General features: G+C 46.5%; 1 protein-coding gene and 1 long non-coding RNA gene across 6 annotated transcripts in view; one reads left to right on the forward strand and one right to left on the reverse strand.

Moving 5' to 3' along the window:
* The window catches only part of ZNF385B (zinc finger protein 385B), a 1,357,263-nt gene that overhangs the window by 631,275 nt on the left and 703,163 nt on the right, over positions 1-22,825 (forward strand). Inside the window, exon 1 of one of the 5 annotated variants that reach the window (XM_069616092.1) lies at positions 22,543-22,699. The exons of the other annotated variants lie outside the window; for them this stretch is intronic. The gene's annotated coding sequence lies outside the window, so the exon portion shown is untranslated. Of the gene's footprint in view, positions 1-22,542; positions 22,700-22,825 lie in introns of those variants that run through there. 5 annotated transcript variants of the gene reach the window in all.
* Positions 18,820-22,825, reverse strand: part of LOC138488784 (uncharacterized) — a 33,513-nt gene continuing 29,507 nt past the window's right edge. The window contains exon 2 of the long non-coding RNA XR_011274716.1: positions 18,820-19,901. This is a non-coding gene — a long non-coding RNA (uncharacterized lncRNA). The remainder of the gene's footprint in view (positions 19,902-22,825) is intronic.

Below are 22,825 nucleotides of genomic sequence, written 5' to 3' on the forward strand. Positions count from 1 at the left end.
TAGAGACAGTCCAAATAATTCTAGAGGCAGCCCAGGGGATTCTAGAGGCAGCAGGCAGCCTGCAGAGATATTTGTAGAGGCAGCTTGCACAGTGAATTCCAAAGGCAGCCCAAAGAATTCTAGAGGCAGCCCAAGTAATTCTGGAGGCAGCCTGCACAGAGAATTCTAGAGGCAGCCCAATGAACTTTAGAGGCAGCCTGCACAGAGAATTCTAGAGACAGCCTGCACAGGGAATTCTAGAGACAGCCTGCACTGAGAATTCTAGAGGCAGCCTAATGAATCCTAGAGGCAGCCTGGACAGAGAATTCTAGAGGAAGCCTGCACAGAGAATTCCAGAGGGAGCCTGCACAGTGAATTCTAGAGACAGCCCAATTAATCCTAGAAGCAGCCTGAACAGAGAATTCTAGAGGAAGCCTGCACAGAGAATTTTAGATGCAGCCTGCATAGAGAATTGTAGAGGCAGCCTGCACAGAGAATTCTAGAGTCAGCCTGTACAGTGAATTCTGGTGAAAGCCCAAAGAATTCTAGATGCAACCCAAGGAATTCTAGAGGCAGCCTGCACAGAGAATTCTAGAGGCATCCTGTACAGAGAGTTCTAGAGGTAGCTTGCACAGTGAATTCTAGAGACAGACCAAATAATTCTAGAGGCAGCCCAAGGCAGTCTAGAGGCAGCCTGCACAGAGAATCCTGTAGTCAGCCTGCATAGTGAGTTCTAGAGGCAGCCCAATGAATTCTAGAGGCAACCCAAGGAATTCCAGAGGCAGCCTACACAGAGAATTGTAGTGGCAGCCTGCACAGAGAATTCTAGAGGCGGCCAGCATGCAGTCTGCACAGCACAGAGAATTCTAGAGGCAGCCTGCAGGGAAACAGCAAATCGCCCAAGTGTTGAGGAGTGAACGTAAGGGGCAACTATAAGATCTGCCGACTGAGGGTGTAGTGGGCATGAAACATAAGGGAGAAATGATCAGATTGGCGAAGGTACATCAGCAGCCCCGTTAGCTCCTTTTGCATGCCCTGAATCCGGGTGAACTAGTGTTTAAGAATACCAAGGAAAAGGGTGGCAAACGAGTGCCATCAGCTAGAAATCATGTTATTTACGATTGTACATTAAGCTTAAAAGGGAATAAAATGAAGGATTTTGGTAAGGATTCGGATTTGGAAAAAGTAGATGTGAAGTATACTTCAAATATGAGGTGTAAGAGTTTGGGAGGAATCCATCTTTAGCCCTAGGTCTTTCACCAATGGCAGGAGGACAGGCATCTGGACAAGGGGATAAAGGGGGCGGGATCAGAGAACTGATTTTGAAAAAGAACGCTTCTTTTGGGCCCAATTAACTTTAACCTATTGACACAAATCCAAACATCTACAGACATACCTATGAAATGTGCTGATGAGTCTGGTAAGTCATTATGAAGGGGAAAGAGAATCCTCATATGAGAAAAACTGAGCTAATCTTAAAGAAATAGTTCACTCTAAAATGTTTTTGTCCCAAAAGATGGGAAATAATCCAAAACATATATTAAACATCTTTTTAAAGAAAGTTCTTATGTAAACATTTGAGCAAACAAGGCTCAAAGTGTTTACATGGGAGCATCTATTTTGTCATTTCAAGCAGCCTCCTCTTTTCATGTTAAGCTCTGCCCTGGAGTCACTAATCAAGCAGCAAAAGGCCTCTACTGGGGGCTTTTGCTTACTGCAGCCAGAGCAGAGTTTAACATGGAGGAGGCTGCCTTCACTTTCATTTTACGTTTTCGGTGCTCCCCAAGCCCAGGGAAGCACAGAAAACGTAAAATGAAAGGCAGCACAATTATAAATACTTCGCCGGCTGCAGGCGGATTTTTCATAATTGCTGCCACTTTCTTTTCTAGTTTCCCGCCTGCCAGATGCCGGCAAAGTATTCATAATTGCCTGCACTTGCCTACAAGCAAAGGTGCTGCAATTATAAATACAACGTTGTTGTATTTATGATTGCCGTGGCCACAGAAATCATAAATACAGCAATGTTGTATTTATAATTGCGGTGGCTTCAGCTTTGAGTCTCCTGGGCTCCCACAGGCCGGGGAGCCCAGGAGACTCAAAGCGAAAGCCGCCGCAGTCATAAATACAACGCTGTTGTATATACAAATGCCGTGGTTTTCTTTTCTAAGTTTCCATTTTATGGAGGAGTCCGGGAAACTTAGAAAAAAACCCACTGCATTTTTAAATACAACAACGTTGTATTTATGTTTGCGGTGGCTTCAGCTTTGAGTCTCCTGGGCTCCCCTGTGTCGGGGGAGACCAGGAGACTCAAAGCGAAAGCCGCTACAGTCATAAATAAAACATTGTTGTATGTATAAATGCTGTGGTTTTCTTTTCTAAGTTTCCCGGGCTCCTCCACAAAATGGATGCCTCCTAGTGCTTGACATTTTTGAGTTTGAGCCTCATTTACTCAAAACTTTACATAGGAACTTTGTTTAAAAATATTTTTTATATATATTTTTGATTATGCCCATCTTTTTAGCCAATAGAATATTAGAGTGAACTATCCCTTTAACCCTAAAATAACAGGAAAGTGAACTACACAAGTCTTACAAGGGTGAAACTGCACAGAAAACTGGTTTGGGAGCAGTCAGGTGTTTAACAATGTTATACATCTATTTAGTTGAATTTCCTGTAAGATTAATTTTGCTAAAGAAAAATGATTTTTAGCATTTCATATTGCTATTTTGGAGCCTCCTAATGCAGACAGAAAAAGTGATTTGTCTGGAGGGCCAATGAGTGCATCCAAGAGTGCGGAGAGTGGACTGCAAAGAGGTCAAATTTTCATTAAAGCATTTATTTTCTTTGCTAGGTTTCGGAGATGGTTTGATTCATTTACCCAGAGCAATGAAATTGAGGGGCCTCAATACCTTCAACTCTCTCTTCCTAAATATCTTCCTTCTCGAGCTCTTCGCTCATCCGCCTCCAACTCCCTCAGGGTCGGTCGTTTCGCCAAGCAGCGAGTTGGTGGTAGATCTCTTTCTTCGGCTGGTGCCTCCCTCTGCAACAGCCTCCCTGCCTCCCTTAAACTTGAGGAGAACCATCTCAGGTTCCAGAAGCACCTCAAAACCTTTCTATTTGCTTCTGCTTTTTCTCCTCCTTTCCTCTGCTGGCCTCCTGGCTGTAACCGGAAACTGCACTGGCTACCTGGACACCCTCTGATCTTAGACCCAGGTACCTTCACCGCCAGCGTCACACCTGCACTGCCCACCAGGAAACCCCTGCACTTGGGGACTGTTTCTGTATCCCTACAGTCCCCCTCCCAGCCCTTGACACCTGATGTCTGCACTTAGCTATGCACTTATCCCTGCACTTGCCACTTGCTGGTCGTTACTTTACTTATTACCTATTCCCATGAACTGCACTGTCCCTTCCCCCTTGCCTCGCACTTGTGCAATCTGACTGACACCTAGACTAGTAGGATCGTTGTCCGTACTCGCTTTTTTCCCCTCCCTAGCCTCAACGCACCTTGAAACACTTGTGCATAGGCGCGTTATAAATGCCATATCATCATATCAATGGCTTTTAGTGCAATCATTAGTTTAGTTCTAAGGTCCGGAGAATGTGTTCAGGGCTGCAACACATCGAAAGGGATCCTTTGCTTAATGAAGAGTCTGGAGGTGGAGGGGTGCAACGTCTCCATGGGCTAGCATCTTGGCTTGCAGCACTGGTAGGAGGGATTTCACCAGCATTTTCAAATAAAATACTATGGTGAACAGACACACTCCTTGGCAGAATTCCAATGATAGCGCAGTGCAATTGCAAAGAATATGTAGTGAATGGGATAACCACCTGCTGGGTGGGTTCCAAGATAGCAGCCAAAGGGTTGCGAGTTGACAATGTTTTCTATAATTTTGCTTATGGGGCGCAGCGAGGCAACATCTTCTCGTCCATTGAGATCATTGGTAAGATACATTGAATGATCACGAGAGATGGTGTAGTAAAGCACTGCGCGACCGGATCATGGAATACTTTTGAAAGTACAGAAGGGATTTAGTCTGACAGGCAGATGTTCTAGGTTCCAGAGCCGAATAAAGAGCAGGCAATGAAAAGAGCCACCATTAACTGTAAAGAGGTTCATTCAAGCTGTTGGGTCAGTATGGCGTTGTTTGTTGTTGCAATGACTTCACATCCTGCTGAACTGCCATTTCATGGAATAATGTTGTAACCTGGCGGCATTAGGTCGGAGAAATCACAATAAGGTATCACTAAACCAGGCTTCACTAATGCCTAGCATGGCCAAGGAATGCGTAAGAATGAGGATGTGGTGGTTGTGGGCCTTTGTAACCGCAGAGGAGGCATTGTGCAGCAAAGCATGGCGTGTGTGTGGCAGGAAAGGGGGTGACACAGGCTGATGATTATGAGTGTTGTGGAGTATTTATTAAGTATTTTTGTAGATTATCGTATTTCTGTAAATCCTATTGACCATTTCAATGAATAAAGATTAACATGTTTGTCTTACGCAGGGGTAGTTCAGTGTCTCGGCGTGAACGAGGTACGAGTATACAGGTTGGCTCCTATTGGTATAAAATATTTTTCAATGTTGATTCAGGGGGCAAAAGTCACTGCTGCTCCCTATGCATGGTATTGCATAAAGACTTGACATATTATTGCTAGTTTTCTACATCTTTTGATATTTCGGTATCTTTTATAATATTCTCAGTCGTTAAAATCAATGTTTTCAAAAGAAAGTAAAATATTGAATGTCGGCGACTGTGAGTAATGCTGTTTGCTAACACAAGCGTGATCTAAATGGTTTCTCCCTCATTCCCTCATGCTACTGATTTGGCAGTGAGATTCTAAAATCAGTGTCTTCCTAAAAGGAACCCCATGACCTATCGATTCTGGTGAACGGTACTCTGAAACCTCACAGAGGCTGGGCAGGCGAAGAACGATGGTATGGAGGGTTTCCCGTAGCAATGCCAGAGGTTAAAATCATTTATAAACGTTCCAACCTTCACCACTTTTGTTTTGCTTACTCACCCCGAGTGAGACGGGTATGCCCAAACATGGGTCCCGTGCCTGCTGGGCTTACAGACCCAAGCTACGCCTCACTAATGAGGCACAACGAGGCCGAAACATGTCTGGAGATGCTTGTGGTCTCGTGCAGAAGGGATGTGACCAAGCAGTTCGGGCTGCACTGCCCCTTTTGGGGTGGGACCAAGCCTGATTTGCATATGATGTTTTTCCTTATATAATAGCTTGGCAGGCGAAGAACGATAATGTGGAGGGTTGCCCAGAGCAATGCCGGAGGTTAACATTAATTCTAAACCTTCCAGCCATCACCTCTTTTCTGCTGGGGCAACAGGCTACAGTTTCCAAAGCAGGTTAGTCTCAGGATGAATATCAATCACTTAAAATGTAATATTAAAGAATCTGAGATTCTGATGTGCTCGAACTCCGCCTCTGTTGCCCCAAACCTTGATCACTGAGTGGAGGAAATATGGCCAAATATTTGAGGACTTTTCACTAGTCCCTTTCAAATAGTGAGGGAACTGGGGATATGGCTGGACCCCTGGCTTTCTCTAGAGCCTCAAAATAGCAAAGTGACCAGGAGCTGCTCTTATCATTTGTGGGACTTGAGGAGATGTTTGGATTGCTTTTCTTTCCCAGAATCCAGTTGGTGAATACTTTCTTAGTTACCCGTCTGGATTGAGGCATATTATGGGGTTACCTAAATATGCTGCACATAACTTGCAGATTGTACAGAATTCTGCGGCTTGTATGGTCTTTCACTTGAATCGGAGGGCACATATCCTGTCAGCATTGAAATCACTGCACCGGAGTGCAAGAGGAGAAACAGATTCAATTTAATTATCTGTGCCTCGTGCAAGATTATTTTATAGCCTGACTCCTTCCTTTTTAAGAGAGCGATGTATACATTACAGAACATCACACCTATACTTTCTTACTATGTTGGCCCCCTAAAGCTATCTAAGTATACATTGGCCAGATCAGGGGGCGGAGGTGAGGGGAGGTGCTTCCTCACTACTGCCGTAAAACTGCAAAGCGCTGCCTGTATCTGGAGTGTAGGAGGACATTAAAAACCATTCCATTTCTACATTGATTTCTTTTCCTGCTTGTGTGACATGTTGCTCTCCTTTCCATCTAGCCGCCCAGATGCCTTTTCACGTTGAGCGTGTGCTTTATAAGCACCTGTTACCATGCCCTACCACATCAGACCTTCTCAGAAGGGCACAAAACTGAAAAGCTCTTGATTCAGGACCAAAGCTGTTCAGCATTCTCCCGTTCACACTATGTCTATTTGAAAAAAGTGGAGATTCACACACACAACTATATCATTATCATACAACATAATAAAAGGCCAGATGTATGTTTGTTCGATGCAGTCATGCGCAGTAGACACTGTCTGCTTTGCGTGTTGTCATCGCTAGAGGGAGCTGTTGCCTTAGGAAATATATAAGGCCAGATGTATGTTTGTTCGGTATTACCACTCTGACAATGTCTCTCCTCGTGCACTTTGGCCCGTGTCACAGGCTTTCACACTAGTTGAAGATGATTCTGGAGAATGGGCCCTTTATGGGGCAGCTGCACAGTAAATGATTGCACACAGCTAAACCTATTGTGCACCTTTGTATCTGCCCATGTGGTCCACAACCTCCAGGTCAGGCGATGGCACCACTTGAAAGTCAAATGTGCTTATCCATAAAGAGACTCACAGGAGTGCTGCAGAACTGTTGCTAAGCAATTACCTGACACATATGTCTTTCCCCATCGTATGGCATGGATATGTATAGACATGTACATCTATTTTTATACTGTACAGTGCCTCCACTTTAAATTTAGTGTTTCAAACCAAAGAAAGCTGAATCAGCCATTCAGCCCAGCAACGCATCACAAGTACCCCAGGGCATTCAGAGATGTTTATTTTAAATAAATACATATTTCAACAGGCGGCAACATCACCTGTTCTACAATGGCCATAGGCTGATTATATGGCTGACACCTTTTGTGATTTGGAAAAACTCAAATTCATGCAGTTGCTTTGTCGGACTCGGTGGCAGAGCACGATTAATTGTCCCTCTAGGGCAAATGCATTCACATTCAATATCATTTATTATAGCAAGAGATGAACTCGCCCATGAGCCGCTATTTCAAGAGAGAAATAACAGTTTTTCCCCCAAGCAACTCATTTTGAAAGGGAGAGTTTCCTCTGAAATAGAAAGAACCATTATCTGTGACAGAGTGGACCTGCCTGAGAGTAGCAGAAATGATCCACCATCAGAGATGTAATCCGGGCTGGGTCCTTTCACTCCTAGGGCAGCCTCTTCTGCATGTGCCTACTGACCCGCACACAGCCAGGGAAGTGTGCCACCTGGAGGCTTCACGGGCACAGTCCACAACTGGTTTGCTTCCTGCTTCTCAGGTAGACAGCTAGCCGTCCAGATGGGCAACTTCGGGTCACTCCTCTCCCCTGTGATCTTCAATCTCTACATGGAGCCGCTGGGGTCACTTCTCGCTGACCGAAAGGTCTCACTTTCCAAAAATGCCAATTGTGCACACTTGTACCTCAAAGTGAGTTGCGGTCAAGGCCTCTCAGGCCTCTGTGACTGACAGGCTTCTAGCTGAAGGTCAGTCCTACAAAGGCAGACTCTGTCCTACTCGGCCCTCCAGATACAGAGGAGCTAGATAACATGCAACTTTACAGATTCTCTACTCAACTGGCTCTCAACTCCAACCTCACTAGAGACAGCAGCCTCTTCTTCCGGCAACCAGTGGTCAATGTGGATAGGGGCAGTTGGGAGCAGTGCTCCTCTAATCTTTATGTTTAAGTTTTAAAGTGCCTATACTTTTTTTTTTAAGAAACCGTTCCGTAATAATTTTGTTTTGAGATAAAAGTGTAGGAAGCAGTTGAAACCTGCACTTCAGTGCGCTGCACTTCAGTGCTCTACACTGAACATTCCCTTAAACAGAAGGCACTTGTGTTTGGAGGTTTATATTGGGGGCGTGGCGATGGGGTTTGAAGGGAGCGTGGCAGGCCAGCAGGGACCATAGTTCCCCTACTTCTTTTCATGCACTTTGACCACTGCCGGCAACACATTACTGGAGAAACCCAGACCGCCTTATATCAACAAGTACTCCTCCCAAATCAAAACTCTTCCTCCCACCACTGGGTTCAGAACCGCGATCCAATCTTAGGGCATCTCCCGCCTCAATAGAGGGTACGGCCTCCTTGCCGGTGTTTCGGTCGTATACCAAGCCTCCTTAAGGGCCCTCGAACACGCTCACAGGATCAAAGTAATGTGGTCCCATCTTTCTCAGCCTAAGAGAACTGCATTGGTTACTTATCCCCTCCGAGGAGACTCTTGAAGCCAGACTGGATCACATACAAGGGACCAACCAAAGGGACATGCGTGTGCCTCGACACAAAGCTCACCTGCTCAGCTGGCACCTGCACCGCCAAGAGACGGACCATCACAACGATCACGGCAAAACTGGCACACAGAAAGAGACAGGAAGCAACCTTTCCCTTGCTCTGCACCAGCCTAGTGGACTGCTATCCAAGTCATGATTATGAGGGCCCAGCAGTACTGAGGTTCAGGAAGGACCACAAGACCCTGCGCTTCAGGGGTTCCATGTGTTAAAATCGCGGCAAACATTGCTGTTTACACAAAAAATCGCAGCAAAAAGGCTTTGGTTTTGCTGCCTCCTTCCATGTAAAGGACACGAGGGACATCCCTGCATCCCCTGCTCCCCTTAAATGGCATAATGGGGTGCACCTTTACCAGGTGAAACTACAGCATTTTTGGCGACATTTTTTGTAAAGGCGACATTTTTGCCGCAATTTTATTACTGCATACCTCTTCAGGAAGGACCTAGGGAGCACGTAGGGCCCTCAGCCCCTCCTACTAGGAGGACACCGCCACTGTAGGCACTCCCAGATCAAGGACGTGTCCCCTCTGGGGCCATCTTACATTTTCTTGTAAGCCTCAAACATCACTGTACAGCACTCCATTGCTACTCAGATGGATTTGCTCTATAGAAGCACAAATACAAATATACCTACAAATTTCACATTGCAGTCAGGTCTAGTCTACTCCTCTGTGTTGATTTGTGTGGCATAACTCCTCCACAGGCTTAGTCACCACTATTGTAGTGTGAGATCTGTCGCTCTCTTGCAATTTCTGTCAACCACGCTTTGGTCAACTGTCAGTCACCTCACACACAGCACAATGTCCCAAATGTCAATTATTCCCAGCATTGCAAACGTTTTCCTAAGTCCTCTCTCACTGACATGTCCGCCATGTGCTTTCCTGGGTTGCATAGGCTGACCTTCATGATACTTGGCCATGGCCTAGGCACCTGCATATCCCTGGCAATGTACTTGAATTATATTTCACTGTTGTCCATTTCGGTCACTGCCACGGTAAGGTTATACTAAACTTAGTTCTGTGTTTTATCGCGCTCGTTTGTTAACCCTTCAGTGCTCCTCGTGTCATGTCAGTTACTACCCACATGCATGGCACTGCAGTGCTAGCTTCTAGATGAGGCTCTCAGCATTTTGTGTCATCATACAGAAATAGCCTTCAGAGCGCTGTCTGCCATTCAACAAATCCCGAGTCAACTATTGAAATCACGCCTTGAACAGAACTCTGACAACACGTTGCCATTGCATGTCACATTCTGTACAGCTTTCAGGTTGTAATGTTCAGCGGCGGCGTGTTTTCTATTTCTCTAAAGGTCGTGTTCTTTTTGCTGCAGGATGCACGGGTCCTGCATTGATGTTATCTGCACGTCGCATTATGCGCCTGGCCATGCCGTTGGAGCTGGAAGCCGCTTCAGGTGCAATTTCCCTTTCACATTTAGTCCAATAGGAGCTGTCGCTGCGCCTTCTAGTCTAGGAACCTTTTCTTGGTGACTTCATTCTCTGCACACGGCACTCGTGAAGGCAATGGGGCTGACTGATGGATGCGCCGAACAATGCATTCTCCTGCGTGCAGATCTGATCTGATTGCCCCTACTGCGGCAGGTGCCGCCCGCATCCCCACCTGCGCTTAATCTGTTGCATTTCCACGGTGTGTGATATTTCCCCGGCAACTGCTGCACTTTGGAGGAATCCAGGGTTGACAAATGGCTGAGAGAATTGCTATCGCCTGCGACTCTGAGCAACAGAAATGTGGTCATTGACCTAACACAAAGAGGCATTAGCGATGCCCCACTTCCCGTCTCCAGCTGCCCGCTCCAATGCAGGCACACTCACTCCTCTGTTTTAGGTAGAAAGCCTGCGTGCCCAAATTCTTATTGTGGAATACTGTGGTGGGGCGGCGGGTTAACAACAAATCAGATGAGGGTGATTGGCACCGCCCTCTGGCTGAGCTTCACCTCATTTGCCAACAGGGCACCTGGGTAGCATTTCATATCAGATTAGAGGTGTTTGGAGTGTTCACGTTATAACCAGCTGTTCTGCAAGAGGGCACTTGAGTGGGTGAATGTCCACCTGCATAGTGTCCTGCGCTGATTTTTCTGCATATCTGCGAGTACTGCATTCCCTTTTTCCTCAAATGAATGTAACCAGTGGCAAATGTACAGTAGATCCTTTCATTTGCTTTTGAGAAGATAAAATACCTTCTAAAAACAAGTCTCAATTGTGCAGTGCAAACAGGGTGGAAACTGATGGGGACGGCACCCTAGCAGTGTCTCTCAACGATGACCAACTGCCAGTGGGAAGAGGTTATTCCTCAATGACTCTATTCCTCATAGTATGAAGGATGTGGATATGTAGGACCCAAAATGGCTCTCCGGAAACTGCTCAAGGTCCATCCCGAGCGTAGGATACTCCTGGAAGGGGCACATAGTGAAGCAGACAGTGTTGGAGGACAGTGAAGGAATATACTTGAGGAAACTTTGAGTATACCTCGGCAAGTCTACCCAACAGAGAGACAGTGGAGGAGGTGCTCTTGCCTCGGGTAAGTCTACCCAATAGGAAGAGAGACAGTGGAGGAGGTGCTCTTGCCTCGGGTAAGTCTACCCAACAGAAAGAGAGACAGTGGAGGAGGTGCTCCTGCCTCCGGTAAGTCTACCCAACAGAAAGAGAGACAGTGGAGGAGGTGCTCCTGCCTCGGGCAAGTCTACCCAACAGAAAGAGAGACAGTGGAGGAGGTGCTCCTGCCTCGGGCAAGTCTACCCAACAGAAAGAGAGACAGTGGAGGGGGTGCTCCTGCCTCCAGTAAGTCTACCCAACAGAAAGAGAGACAGTGGAGGAGGTGCTCCTGCCTCGGGCAAGTCTACCGAACAGAAAGAGAGACAGTGGAGGAGGTGCTCCTGCCTTGGGCAAATCTACCCAACAGAAAGAGAGACAGTGGAGGAGGTGCTCCTGCCTCGGGCAAGTCTACCCAATAGAAAGAGAGACAGTGGAGGAGGTGCTCAAGGTCCATCCCGAGCGTAGGATACTCCTGGAAGGGGCACATAGTGAAGCAGACAGTGTTTGAGGACAGTGAAGGAATATACTTGAGGAAACTTTGAGTATACCTCGGCAAGTCTACCCAACAGAGAGACAGTGGAGGAGGTGCTCTTGCCTCGGGCAAGTCTACCCAATAGAAAGAGAGACAGTGGAGGAGGTGCTCTTGCCTCGGGCAAGCCTATCCAATAGAAAGAGAGACAGTGGAGGAGGTGCTCTTGCCTCGGGCAAGTCTACCCAATAGAGAGAGAGACAGTGGAGGAGGTGCTCTTGCCTCGGGCAAGTCTACCCAATAGAGAGAGAGACAGTGGAGGAGGTGCTCTTGCCTCGGGCAAGTCTACCTAATAGAAAGAGAGACAGTGGAGGAGGTGCTCTTGCTCTGCATATGGGGTGGCACGTATTGGTCCAGCTGAGCGGGAGATGTAAGGACGATCTTCTCACCCACCCCACCCCCGCAGCAAACAGTTGTTTATTTTGTACTTGCTGTTTAATCATTTATAGAACCACCCACCCCGAATGTCATGGTCTCTGCTACACTGCTCTATGCATTTAGAAACCTCTGGGTATTAAGCACGTTATAAATAACCTGTCCTATCATATTATAACATTGCATTTTATTGGCAAAGAAATACTCTGAGGTGCACCAGCTGACTTTGAGCTATGTGAACGCTGAGGTCGCAAACTTTGCAGGGGCAAAGCCATAGGTCCTCGCAGTACCTGGAAGCAGCCAACCCGGAGGAGGAAAAGACACACAGGGCCCGATTCATGGAATATTTGCCCGGGTCAAAGTGACTTTGCACTGCTGAAAAGTGGCTTTGCACTGATTCCTGGAACCGTGCAAAGTGTATTTTTGCAGTGCAAAGTCAGTACAAAATGACTTTGCCCGGACTTTGCACGGCAGAAATACACTTTGCACGGTTCCATGAATCAGGGTTTGTGTCAGCAATGCAAAGTCACCTTGAATCGGGCAAATATTCCATGAATCGGGCCCATAGAGTTACGGTCATTAATATGACCAGTCTCTAACAGCATTTGCCAGCTGTTGCCATTTTATGGGTTGGTAGTATCATTGTGGCAGTGTCTGGAATATTCCTACCCCACACCTACACAAAAGCCAACACTGTTGGGCATTTCTTGCTTACGTGTGCTGGATCCATGTCTCCTAGTGCGGTCTGGGCATCTGGTTAAATATTACCTTATTAAATGACCAACATGTCTGGATCAGAGAAGAGCAAATGAATTGCCACCTTCATCAGACCATGTACAGGTACTAAATCCATGTGAGGTTGGCAAATACCTGGCTGGCATTAAGTCGCCGCAGTGCAGACGAATCATTGCGTTAGTGCATCTCAAAGTTCTACTCACGGATGCACGTACGAGGAGACCTGGGGGCAGGGACCCGTGCTCCTGTGCAGTTGGGGGTACTGGGAACCTTACTCATTGTGTAGTACTAAGTCCCAAGACATCCATAGCAAGTTGCTTAGGCCTGGTTGTAGATGACGCCACTCGGAGAAGGGCCTCAGGTGGCTTGAAGCAACAGGCAGTACACAGTGTATTCTCACCTGCTGTTCCAGCCACCTGATTGGCTGAGCGCCCCTTCCCCAGGTGCAAATGCCCTATCAAAATGGGGGGCAAGCTTCACTGTCAGACTGACTCTGAACAAGACCGTACACTGGCCATTCGCCACCCGGATACAATTCTGGTTAAAGAACGTCCTCCACTTGGTCCCTCATACCAAATGCATGTTTTGGCTTTACTTTCAATGCATCCCACATTGTTAGGATCTATAAGACTGGCCTTTTTTTTTTTTTAATGTGCCTAGATGACAAACTTAAGCCTCTCATTGCTCAAGAGATTTGAGATCATTGGAAACAGGGCAGATGACAAACATGTGTCCATGGAAGTAAAATGAACATTCAAGTGGGCACCACTTGGAAGCTGCGGGCCCGTAGAATTGTACGGTGGCACAGACAGTTTTTATCACCGCCACTTATTTGTATCAATATAAGAAAAATTAGAAAGAGTGGGGCTAGGTGTTTGGCCTTGTTCTAGACAAACTGAACCCCAAATAGATTCATGTTCAGATTGTGTTCAGTTCGTTCAGTCTTTTTAAATTCTAAAAGAATGATCGCCTCCCTTCGTAGCATGTGGACGAGTGCAGGTCTACTCTTGGGAGACGGGGGCAAGGGTGATAAAGTTAGTACAATTTAAATGCAGTTACATTATTTGAGATGAAACGACTAGACTAATGCATTCTAATAAATATGAATCCAAAAAATGTGTAGTGCCTGGGTGCAGCAAAAGAGATCAGTGACTAGCAAAAAAACAAAACATGAAGAATAATGACAATGATGTGTTATTTATATAGCGCCTTAATCCAAAGCGCTTTACAGAGCACATATTTACATACAATATCACCCAACCGAAATTGGTACTCATTTATCGACCTCGGAAGGATGAAAGGCTGAGTTGGCCTTGCCGGGATTCAAACCTGCGACCTGCATATCACGCTCAGATCGCAGCAGCGAGCGCTCAACCCGCTGAGCTATCTTACCGAAAGAATATGTAATGATGTGAAATACTCTGCAACATGCCACGCAATTCCCAATGGTTGCAAGAGTAAACAAAGGTCCAGTGTCTACGTGGTGGCCAACATCAGTGAGAAATGCATATCCCTCATGCTGCTGTGATGTGCCTGAACTTGCAAAGACAATAGAAAGTAGTATAATGCTTGCCATGATTCGGGGGTAATTAAGGGCTGTAGTGGACCAGCTGCAGGTTGGCCACAACCAATGAAGACTTTTTCTGATTGAATACAAAGAATGTTCTGTTGGATTTCACATGATGAATAAGCAAAAAAAGCCTTCAGGTTCATCTTAATGGAAAGGAGTTGTCCACGTGGCTTCTGATGATCCTGGTGTTGTTGAGGTACACATCTGATGTTTCTCCAGTGCCAGATCCCTCAGCATCTCCACACACCATTGAAGCGGAACTCCTCTCCATAAGTGCATGCCTCAGGGACACATGAGGCCGAAGACAAGATTGAGATCCACACCACGCCTGCTCTCAATCTACCGACACCCAACCCAACGGAGAAACTCCCGCAAACGTGATGGCGTTCAATCCACTCCTGCGTCAGTGGCCTGTGGGAGTGGAAGGATCGCTCTTCTGCAATGGCAGGGTATTCCTGGGTGAAGCATGCCTTGATCTTCCCAACAGTTCATGGAATATTGCTAGAGAATCTCAGGCCCAGCAAAGTTTCTAGATTTTGGACACACAAAAAAAAAGAAAGAAGGAAAGACACAACCAGTCCAATTTATGATGCCATGTCACTTCTGGGGATGCACTATATTACACTTTCATAGGAATAACCTTTCAAAGATTGTAGCGTTGGTTTTAAAAATACAAGCCACCTGAAACAGTTCTTTGGGGTATTTTAAATATCATCATTGTTCCAACCAGAAAAGAAAAGTTTTACTCTAATATTTTAAAAACCCACTCACTTCTAAATGCATACACATATAGAAAATACAGATTGGATATATGGAATCTTTTATATAGGTTTAAAGAGACCTAGTATTGCCTATGTGAAAGAGGTTTCACATAGGCAATACTATTAAAGTGTAGGTCTTGTTATATCGTTCAATGTCCTCAACATGTTTTAAGCCGTCTACCGGCTCTTCTTCAGGGAGGAAAATATATGTCATCCCTCTTTGCTATATAGATTCTTAGCGTTTGGGTTCTTATTTTGGATTTCCTTTTTATTGGTAGATATGCTGGTCGCCGGAATATACTGCAGTGATACTGTTCATTAATTAAATTATTATTCTAAATAGTCGTGCGGTTCATAACGTGTATCATTCTAAAACACACAGCCATTGCCATTGCTTAGTCCCCTGTCACATACTGAAAACAAATGATATCCCTTGTCACAAGCGGGTGTGAACGTGAGTATAATAGCGCCCAGCACCCCCCATTTGTAATACGCTTGTGGGGCATCCTCATCCTCTTTCTGCTTCGAGCAGGCATGGACTTTTTCAAACTTTTTCTTTTTTTTATTCGGTGTAGAAGAGCTGCTTACCCCAAGGTCAAAAAGGTTAAAAAGGTTCTGGCATGTTCTGGTGCGAAAGAGGCTCTCTCACGGGCAGATTCCATGTACACTGTCTAGAAGGCAACTAAATATGGGTTTCTGCAAGAACCGTCCACTACTGCATAGATATGACCACAAGGCCCTAGTGGGGCGAGCCAACGGGGCGCGGGCCAATGGAGGGGGCCTGTGGCCCTAAGAATTACTGAACGGTAAGAGTCTTGTTTGTTGTACGCCATCCTTCTCCGCTTGGAGCTAATGAGGAGTTGTTGGTGTTTGTTGCCTCCAGTTAGCCCACTCAGCTGCTGAAGTGCACACGAGGAGTATTTAGCACATTGGCCCGATTGCACCACAAGTGCTGAGTGTTTTCTTGGGTTCATAATGGTAATGCGTCGTTTGCTGGCTGCCACACAATGCATGACCTTGTCTCTAAACATATAAGTTGAGACAGTTGCTGGGAGAATAGCTCAGCGGTAACGTGCTCGCCTAGGAAGCAAGACGACACGGAGCAACATAGGTTCGATCCCCGGGTCCGCGCTTAGAAACCGCTGGGTATTAAGCGCGTTATAAATAACCTATCATATCATACTTCCTCTCGCCATGGCTATCACCAGCGCAGGTTCTACAATGAGCCGATTTGAAGTAATTCCCTAGGATGAGAGCAGCTGAGGGGCACCGGGGAACGCTACTGGGCCGCAAACCTGAAACCTTGCCCCACTGCACAAGAGCGGTGCTTTGCCTGGGGCAGCATGCATTGTTGCGCTGTCCCTGGCTGTCACATGTGTGTTGGCTCCTAGACAGACGCTGTCACCGAAGAAGCCGCTAAACGAAGATACATCTCTTGCCTTAGGTTCAGAATTTAAGTTCCACGAAAACCTTTTTCCAGCTGCTCTTTTGTCTCCATGGCAACCTAAAAAGGGTAACAACAAAAGGGTCTTTGGCGAGTGTGTCAGCTGAAACATCTTGAGCGTTCCAGTGATTGTTGATAGCGATGGAATGGCTGCCAGGGCCCGGCCCGCGCGCAGCCATTAATAGGCCCAGCGCCTATCAACGGGATATCACATGAGACATTTCTTTTCTGGGTCACATTCTGGAGGAGGGTGCTAACTCTTTAGCAAGATTTTTTTAAAACACCTTTTATTTCAAGCTCTATTTTTAAAGTCCAGGCAATCTTACTCCGCTTCTATGATGTGGCATATGCCATGGGCAACATGTACAGATATTCTGCTGAGGGCACAGGACCAGGCCGCGGGCTGGGCAACAGAGAAACTTTGTGATGTACGAAGATGTGGAAAGCCCAGCCACCTCTTAGAAGCCGCAAGAGGATATGTAGAGGTGGAGGTGGTGGTCCGATAGCCCATCCTCCGCTATCTCCACCGACCACGACAAGAAATGATGGAGCAAAGAGAACAGTTAAAGGAGAGGTGGGCTTGCTAGCACAGCTTTACCCCAGAGTAGTGGAAATTAGAACACCTCTCTAGGGTTTCTTTTTTCCCAGTGCTTAATTTTTAATAAAATAAGTGCCAGGGCCCAAATATTTTCTAGCACGTATTTGATATTGCGGGCGGGCAGTACCCCTCCATTGCTGCCACCACCCACAGCTGCTCCCCACAGTGTCGACACATTTGGGGTTAAGCTACTGCTGGAACCTGCTCATTGGGGTTGATGGAAGCTTTGGCTATCATTACTTCATAATCAATCTGAGACTGAGACAATAAGTGCCAGGGCTCAGAAATAAGTGCCAGGGCTGAGCCCCGGCAAACACCCCCACAAAGTCTAGGGAGGATAGCTGAGGGGCAACGCGCTCACCTAGCAAGCCAGACGACATGGAGCAACACAAGTTCGATTCCCGGGTCCGTGTTTGGAAACCTCTGGGTATTAAGCGTGTTATAAATGACCAATCATAATCACAATTGAGCACTGGTTATGCCTATTGGACCATTGTTCTGATTAATAATAATAATAATAATAATAATAATAATAATTTTAGGCATTCAATCTCAGTGTTTCCTACCTCCCGAAACGGATAGTTCATAGACCAAGAGTCTGCAACCTCTGGCTCTCCAGATGTTTTGGACTACGACTCCCAGTATTCCTCGCCATTAACAATGCTGGCTAGGGCGGATGGGAGGTAGAGGGCCTCATTCTGACCCTGGCGGTAAGGGGTTTACGGCGCTGGTAAGGGTGCCGGTGCCGTTAACCCCTTACCGCCACATTCCGAGGTCCTTTAGCGGGTCCCGCTAAGGGAGGCTGGTTTTACCAGGCGGCCTTAGTGGGAGCCGATAAAGGACCAGGGAGATAATAACGGGTCTGTTATTAACGGGCCCGTTATTAGCTCCCTCCCCATTGGGATGGGTATTTTGAATGAGGAATTACCAGGTCCTCCATGGTTGGAATGGCCTGTTAATTCCTCATTCAAGGAACCCGGACCCGGTATGCAGTATGGAGGTAGCCATGGCGCTAATAGCACCATGGATACCTCCATACTCGTAATGACCCCCATAGTCTGTAACATGTGTAGAGCCAAATGTTTCAGACCCTGCCCTAGAGGTGCATGATTTAGTTCACAAAAAAGACTCCCATGAGGTTTATGAATGAGAGACACTTGGCACAATTGTTTTTGGCTGTCCTGGCACTTGTCCTATTCAGACGCTCATTCTTTTATCTGCCAAGGATTGGAGGGAGTAGAAGACGATTCTTTCCCCAGCATTGTGAGTTACCTAGAAATTGGACCTTTGTATCCAAAAAATGAAAGTAGGTTTTAATTTTGATTCTCATAAGTGCTCAAATATGCATGTACCAATTCCCCCAAAAATGAAACAATAAAAAAGTTGCATTTATAGATGCACTGATCGTAAACCCAAGGAGGACATCTACCTCCATATGTGGGTAGAGGCCCTCTGTTTGTCTCTTCATTAGGAACCTCATTCAATATTTCCACTGCTTCCCACAAACTGTCAAACTGATGCAGACAGCATCAAAACTTGCATGAACCATTATGTGTTCCCAGGAAAAGGTACACATTTAGGCAAATCACGTGTCCGCTTTAAACACAAGTTTGGGATGTAATCAAATGTGTTGTACATGAACAAAAAGCACAAATGTTGACACAGAATCTTAATGTGAATATAAAAAACCTTGACCTGAATGGAAACAATTTAAAAGTGAGAAAAGCGAGACACTACTAAATGAAGGACCATACACTTGTGCAATAGCACCTTGAGCGTTCCAAGTGCCGAATGTGATTACCACAATAAATGATCTTAGGCCCAAATAACCAGACAGACTCAAAGAATATGTCAAAATACTACTTTGCTGTCAGCTCAATAAAGTAGGGAAACCTGGTGAACAAACAGATTGTAGCTCATACACTCTCAATGCATTTCAGTTACACAAACGCTTTTATACCTCGACATGGTCAGCTATGACATCATCCTACAAGGCCGACAGTAAAAACCTACTGGTAAGAGGGATTGGTTAAAGGAAACATATTTATATGGTTTATATAAGTGTCAGTGTCCTTATTGGATGCGTCTTATCTGGTAGGCACGCCTTGAACCACCTCTCACTACGTAATATACAGGTAATAAAGTAATCCCTGCAGCGGATAGGCCCGTGCAACAATGTATGGTCCACCATTACATAGACCCTCATGATTGGTTGTCACTTTCTTACCAACCTTGGACATTCGGCTTGTTAGCAGCACGTAATCAACAAGACCCAGCTCCAAGGAAACAAAGTCAGACAACTCCTGTTCTTAACTAATTACCCTAACATCTCTCATCAGTTAGCCCTATGCCAAGGCTTCTTCTTTGTAGTTGACTTTGCTGACTGTTCTCTTCCTCTGAACTTTAAAGGGAGTGAAGGTATATTGCTCTCTTCGTCTTGAGCCTTATGAATAGGCCTTGTTTTCCGGTCTTGAGTCACGTGTGAGGAGACCATGATTTTGTCCATTTTGCCCTTCTTTTTAGTGTTTATCAAGCCATGTATTTTGCTCTTGCTACAGCATCCTTGATTCGGAGCCATGCAAATACCCTTTGTTCTTGCACAACTGGGTATTCGAGTGGCTGTCAGCATTACAGCCTTGTTTTCCCTTCTCGAGGCTTCTTGCTTAGTATTATACTATACAGACGTCCATTTTCTTAGCAAAGCTGCTTTACTCGTGTTCTATTTCCTACTTTAGCAGGCTTCTGTGTCTCGACTAACTTGCGTTTCTGCAAATACATTTATTACATCTCTTGTCACTTATCTTCTTAGTGTATATGGTTTTTCTTCATATTCACATATATGCTTACTACATTCTTCATTCTTTAGATATTCATACATTGAGTTCAGTGCGTCCAAGTATCTTCTCTCTTTAGTGGCGTCACTTTTCATCTGCAAAACAAAAGAGGTGATGGTTGGAAGGTTTAGAATTAATCTTACCCTCTGGCATTGCTCTGGGCAACCCTCCAACCATCGTTCTTCGCCTGCCAAGCCATTACAAAAGGGGAAAGACCATATGCAAATCAGGCTTGGTCCCACCCCCAAAGGGGTAGTCCAGCTCGAACTGCTAGGTCACATCCCTTCTGCACGAGACCACAAGCATCCCCAGACATGTTTCAACCTTGTTGGGCGTCATCAGTGAGGAGTAGCTTGGGTCTCTAGGCCCAGCAGGCACGGGACCCATGTCTGGGCATACCCGTCCCACTCGGGGTGACAAAAGCAAAACAAAAGAGGTGATGGTTGGAAGGTTTAGAATAAATCTTAACTTTGGCATTGCTCTGGGCAACCATCGTTCTTCGCCTGCCAAGCCATTACAAAAGGGGAAAGACCATATGCAAATCAGCCTTGGTCCCACCCCCAAAGGGGTAGTCCAGCTCGAACTGCTAGGTCACATCCCTTCTGCACGAGACCACAAGCATCCCCAGACATGTTTCAACCTTGTTGGGCGTCATCAGTGAGGAGTAGCTTGGGTCTCTAGGCCCAGCAGGCACGGGACCCATGTCTGGGCATACCCGTCCCACTCGGGGTGACAAAAGCAAAACAAAAGAGGTGATGGTTGGAAGGTTTAGAATAAATCTTAACTTTGGCATTGCTCTGGGCAACCCTCCAACCATCGTTCTTCGCCTGCCAAGCCATTACAAAAGGGGAAAGACCATATGCAAATCAGGCTTGGTCCCACCCCCAAAGGGGTAGTCCAGCTCGAACTGCTAGGTCACATCCCTTCTGCACGAGACCACAAGCATCCCCAGACATGTTTCAACCTTGTTGGGCGTCATCAGTGAGGAGTAGCTTGGGTCTCTAGGCCCAGCAGGCACGGGACCCATGTCTGGGCATACCTGTCCCACTCGGGGTGACAAAAGCAAAACAAAAGAGGTGATGGTTGAAAGGTTTAGAATAAATCTTAACTTTGGCATTGCTCTGGGCAACCCTCCAACCATCGTTCTTCGCCTGCCAAGCCATTACAAAAGGGGAAAGAACATATGTAATTCAGGCTTGGTCCCACCCCCAAAGGGGTAGTCCAGCTCGAACTGCTAGGTGACATCCCTTCTGCACGAGACCACAAGCATCCCCAGACATGTTTCAACCTTGTTGGGCGTCATCAGTGAGGAGTAGCTTGGGTCTCTAGGCCCAGCAGGCACGGGACCCATGTCTGGGCATACCCGTCCCACTCGGGGTGACAAAAGCAAAACAAAAGAGGTGATGGTTGGAAGGTTTAGAATAAATCTTAACCTCTGGCATTGCTCTGGGCAACCCTCCAACCATCGTTCTTCGCCTGCCAATGTGAGGTGATGAGAGGTGACTGCTGGTGCCCCAGCATAGCAAATAAACCTGTGTCAGCATCGCGCCAGGAGCTCAATGTGTTGTCAATGTGTTGTCGGACAGCTGCAGTAGGTGCATTAACCCAATTCACTGTAGACCGCAACTTCCCCTGCAACCAGTAGGCTGAATATGTATTCCGCCCTCCTTTGCCACATTACAACCATCTTTCACCACATTTCAGATAAAGCAAAGTTAATCATCGGTGGGTGTGCGCAGGCCCAGCTGTAGATGTGCGGGTCCCCATTTCCACATGATAGTTGGGGGCCCCCCTTTGCTTAGAGTGTAAGACAGTCGGGCCCCTGTGGGGTGCACACATTATAATGGAGACAGAGAAATACACCCAGCGGTTAATAGCCGCTGAATATCACGAGACGCCCAGCCATCAGGGAGCTGAAACACTAAATGCACACTGATTATCACCTCATTGCTTTTAAACACTGATTCCTCCTCATCAGCCCCTTGCTGACAAAGAAGGTTGTATAGCTTTTCAGCGGCCTTTTGGTGTTTTAGCTCCCTGCTGGCTGGATGGCTGTCTACTGATAATCGGCGGATATTAACTTTGGGTATCTTTCTCTGATTTAATTGGGCACTTTTCAGGGCTTGCATCACAAGCCTCATTTGCTGGAGCCCTTCAGGCCACCTCTTCCAAGTGATAGCCCGAAGGACTGAGCAAATGAATGTTGTGATGCAAGCCCTGAAAAGTGCCCATTTAAATCGGAGAAAGATATCCAAAGTTAATATCCGCCGATTATCAGTAGACAGCCATCCAGCCAGCAGGGAGCTAAAACATTAAAGCCCCAGAATGAAGATATTATAAGAAAGAATTTGTTGCAACTTTATACAACTAATGACTCGCAACGTGGGGTAGTTGCTGGGGGCAGAGGGGGCAGAGCCTCGAGGCCCCTCTCAATTGAAAATGTTGAAAGGCCCCGGCTCTGTCCCTCGATGCGTGTCAAACAAAAGCTGAACCGAGCCAAGGGCAGGCTTCCTTCCTCTGCCACTGTACACTTGTGGCTGTTGCCTATCAATGAATGTTTAAGCTTAATCATTATGCTAACAAGTGGGAGATTTGACGGTCTTGCTGCGGCGTCCCTTTCCCATTGGTGCCCCCAGGTTGAGCATAATTTGGGCGGGCTCAAGCCCTTCCAGTCCAGAGGCTGGCAGCGCCACTGCTGCCGGGACTTTCTGCGTCTGCTGGGCTGTCAGCAGGGAGCTGGCTGGCTGTCCTGCTGGCTGTGAGCAATGTAACGGCTTGCACCTGACAGCAGGGACAGCCAGTGCCTGCCTGTGACATCCTATCCACGCTTGGTGTGCAGGCAGGTCACACAGCGGGCAGGCAGCTGGGAGCCTCTGCAGCGAGGCTACTTCGGGTGAGTAGAAAGCCCTTCATTCTAAGGGCATTTTGTCTTGTTATTTGGGCAGACCATTTAACTTTTTTTGTACTTGAGTGTGTGCTTTTTAAGACATCATGATCAGTCCGACCACGCTGTATAAGC

This window comes from Ambystoma mexicanum, chromosome 9 (genome assembly GCF_040938575.1).
Source record: "Ambystoma mexicanum isolate Mex_15411 chromosome 9, UKY_AmexF1_1, whole genome shotgun sequence".
NCBI classification, from domain to species: domain Eukaryota; kingdom Metazoa; phylum Chordata; class Amphibia; order Caudata; family Ambystomatidae; genus Ambystoma; species Ambystoma mexicanum.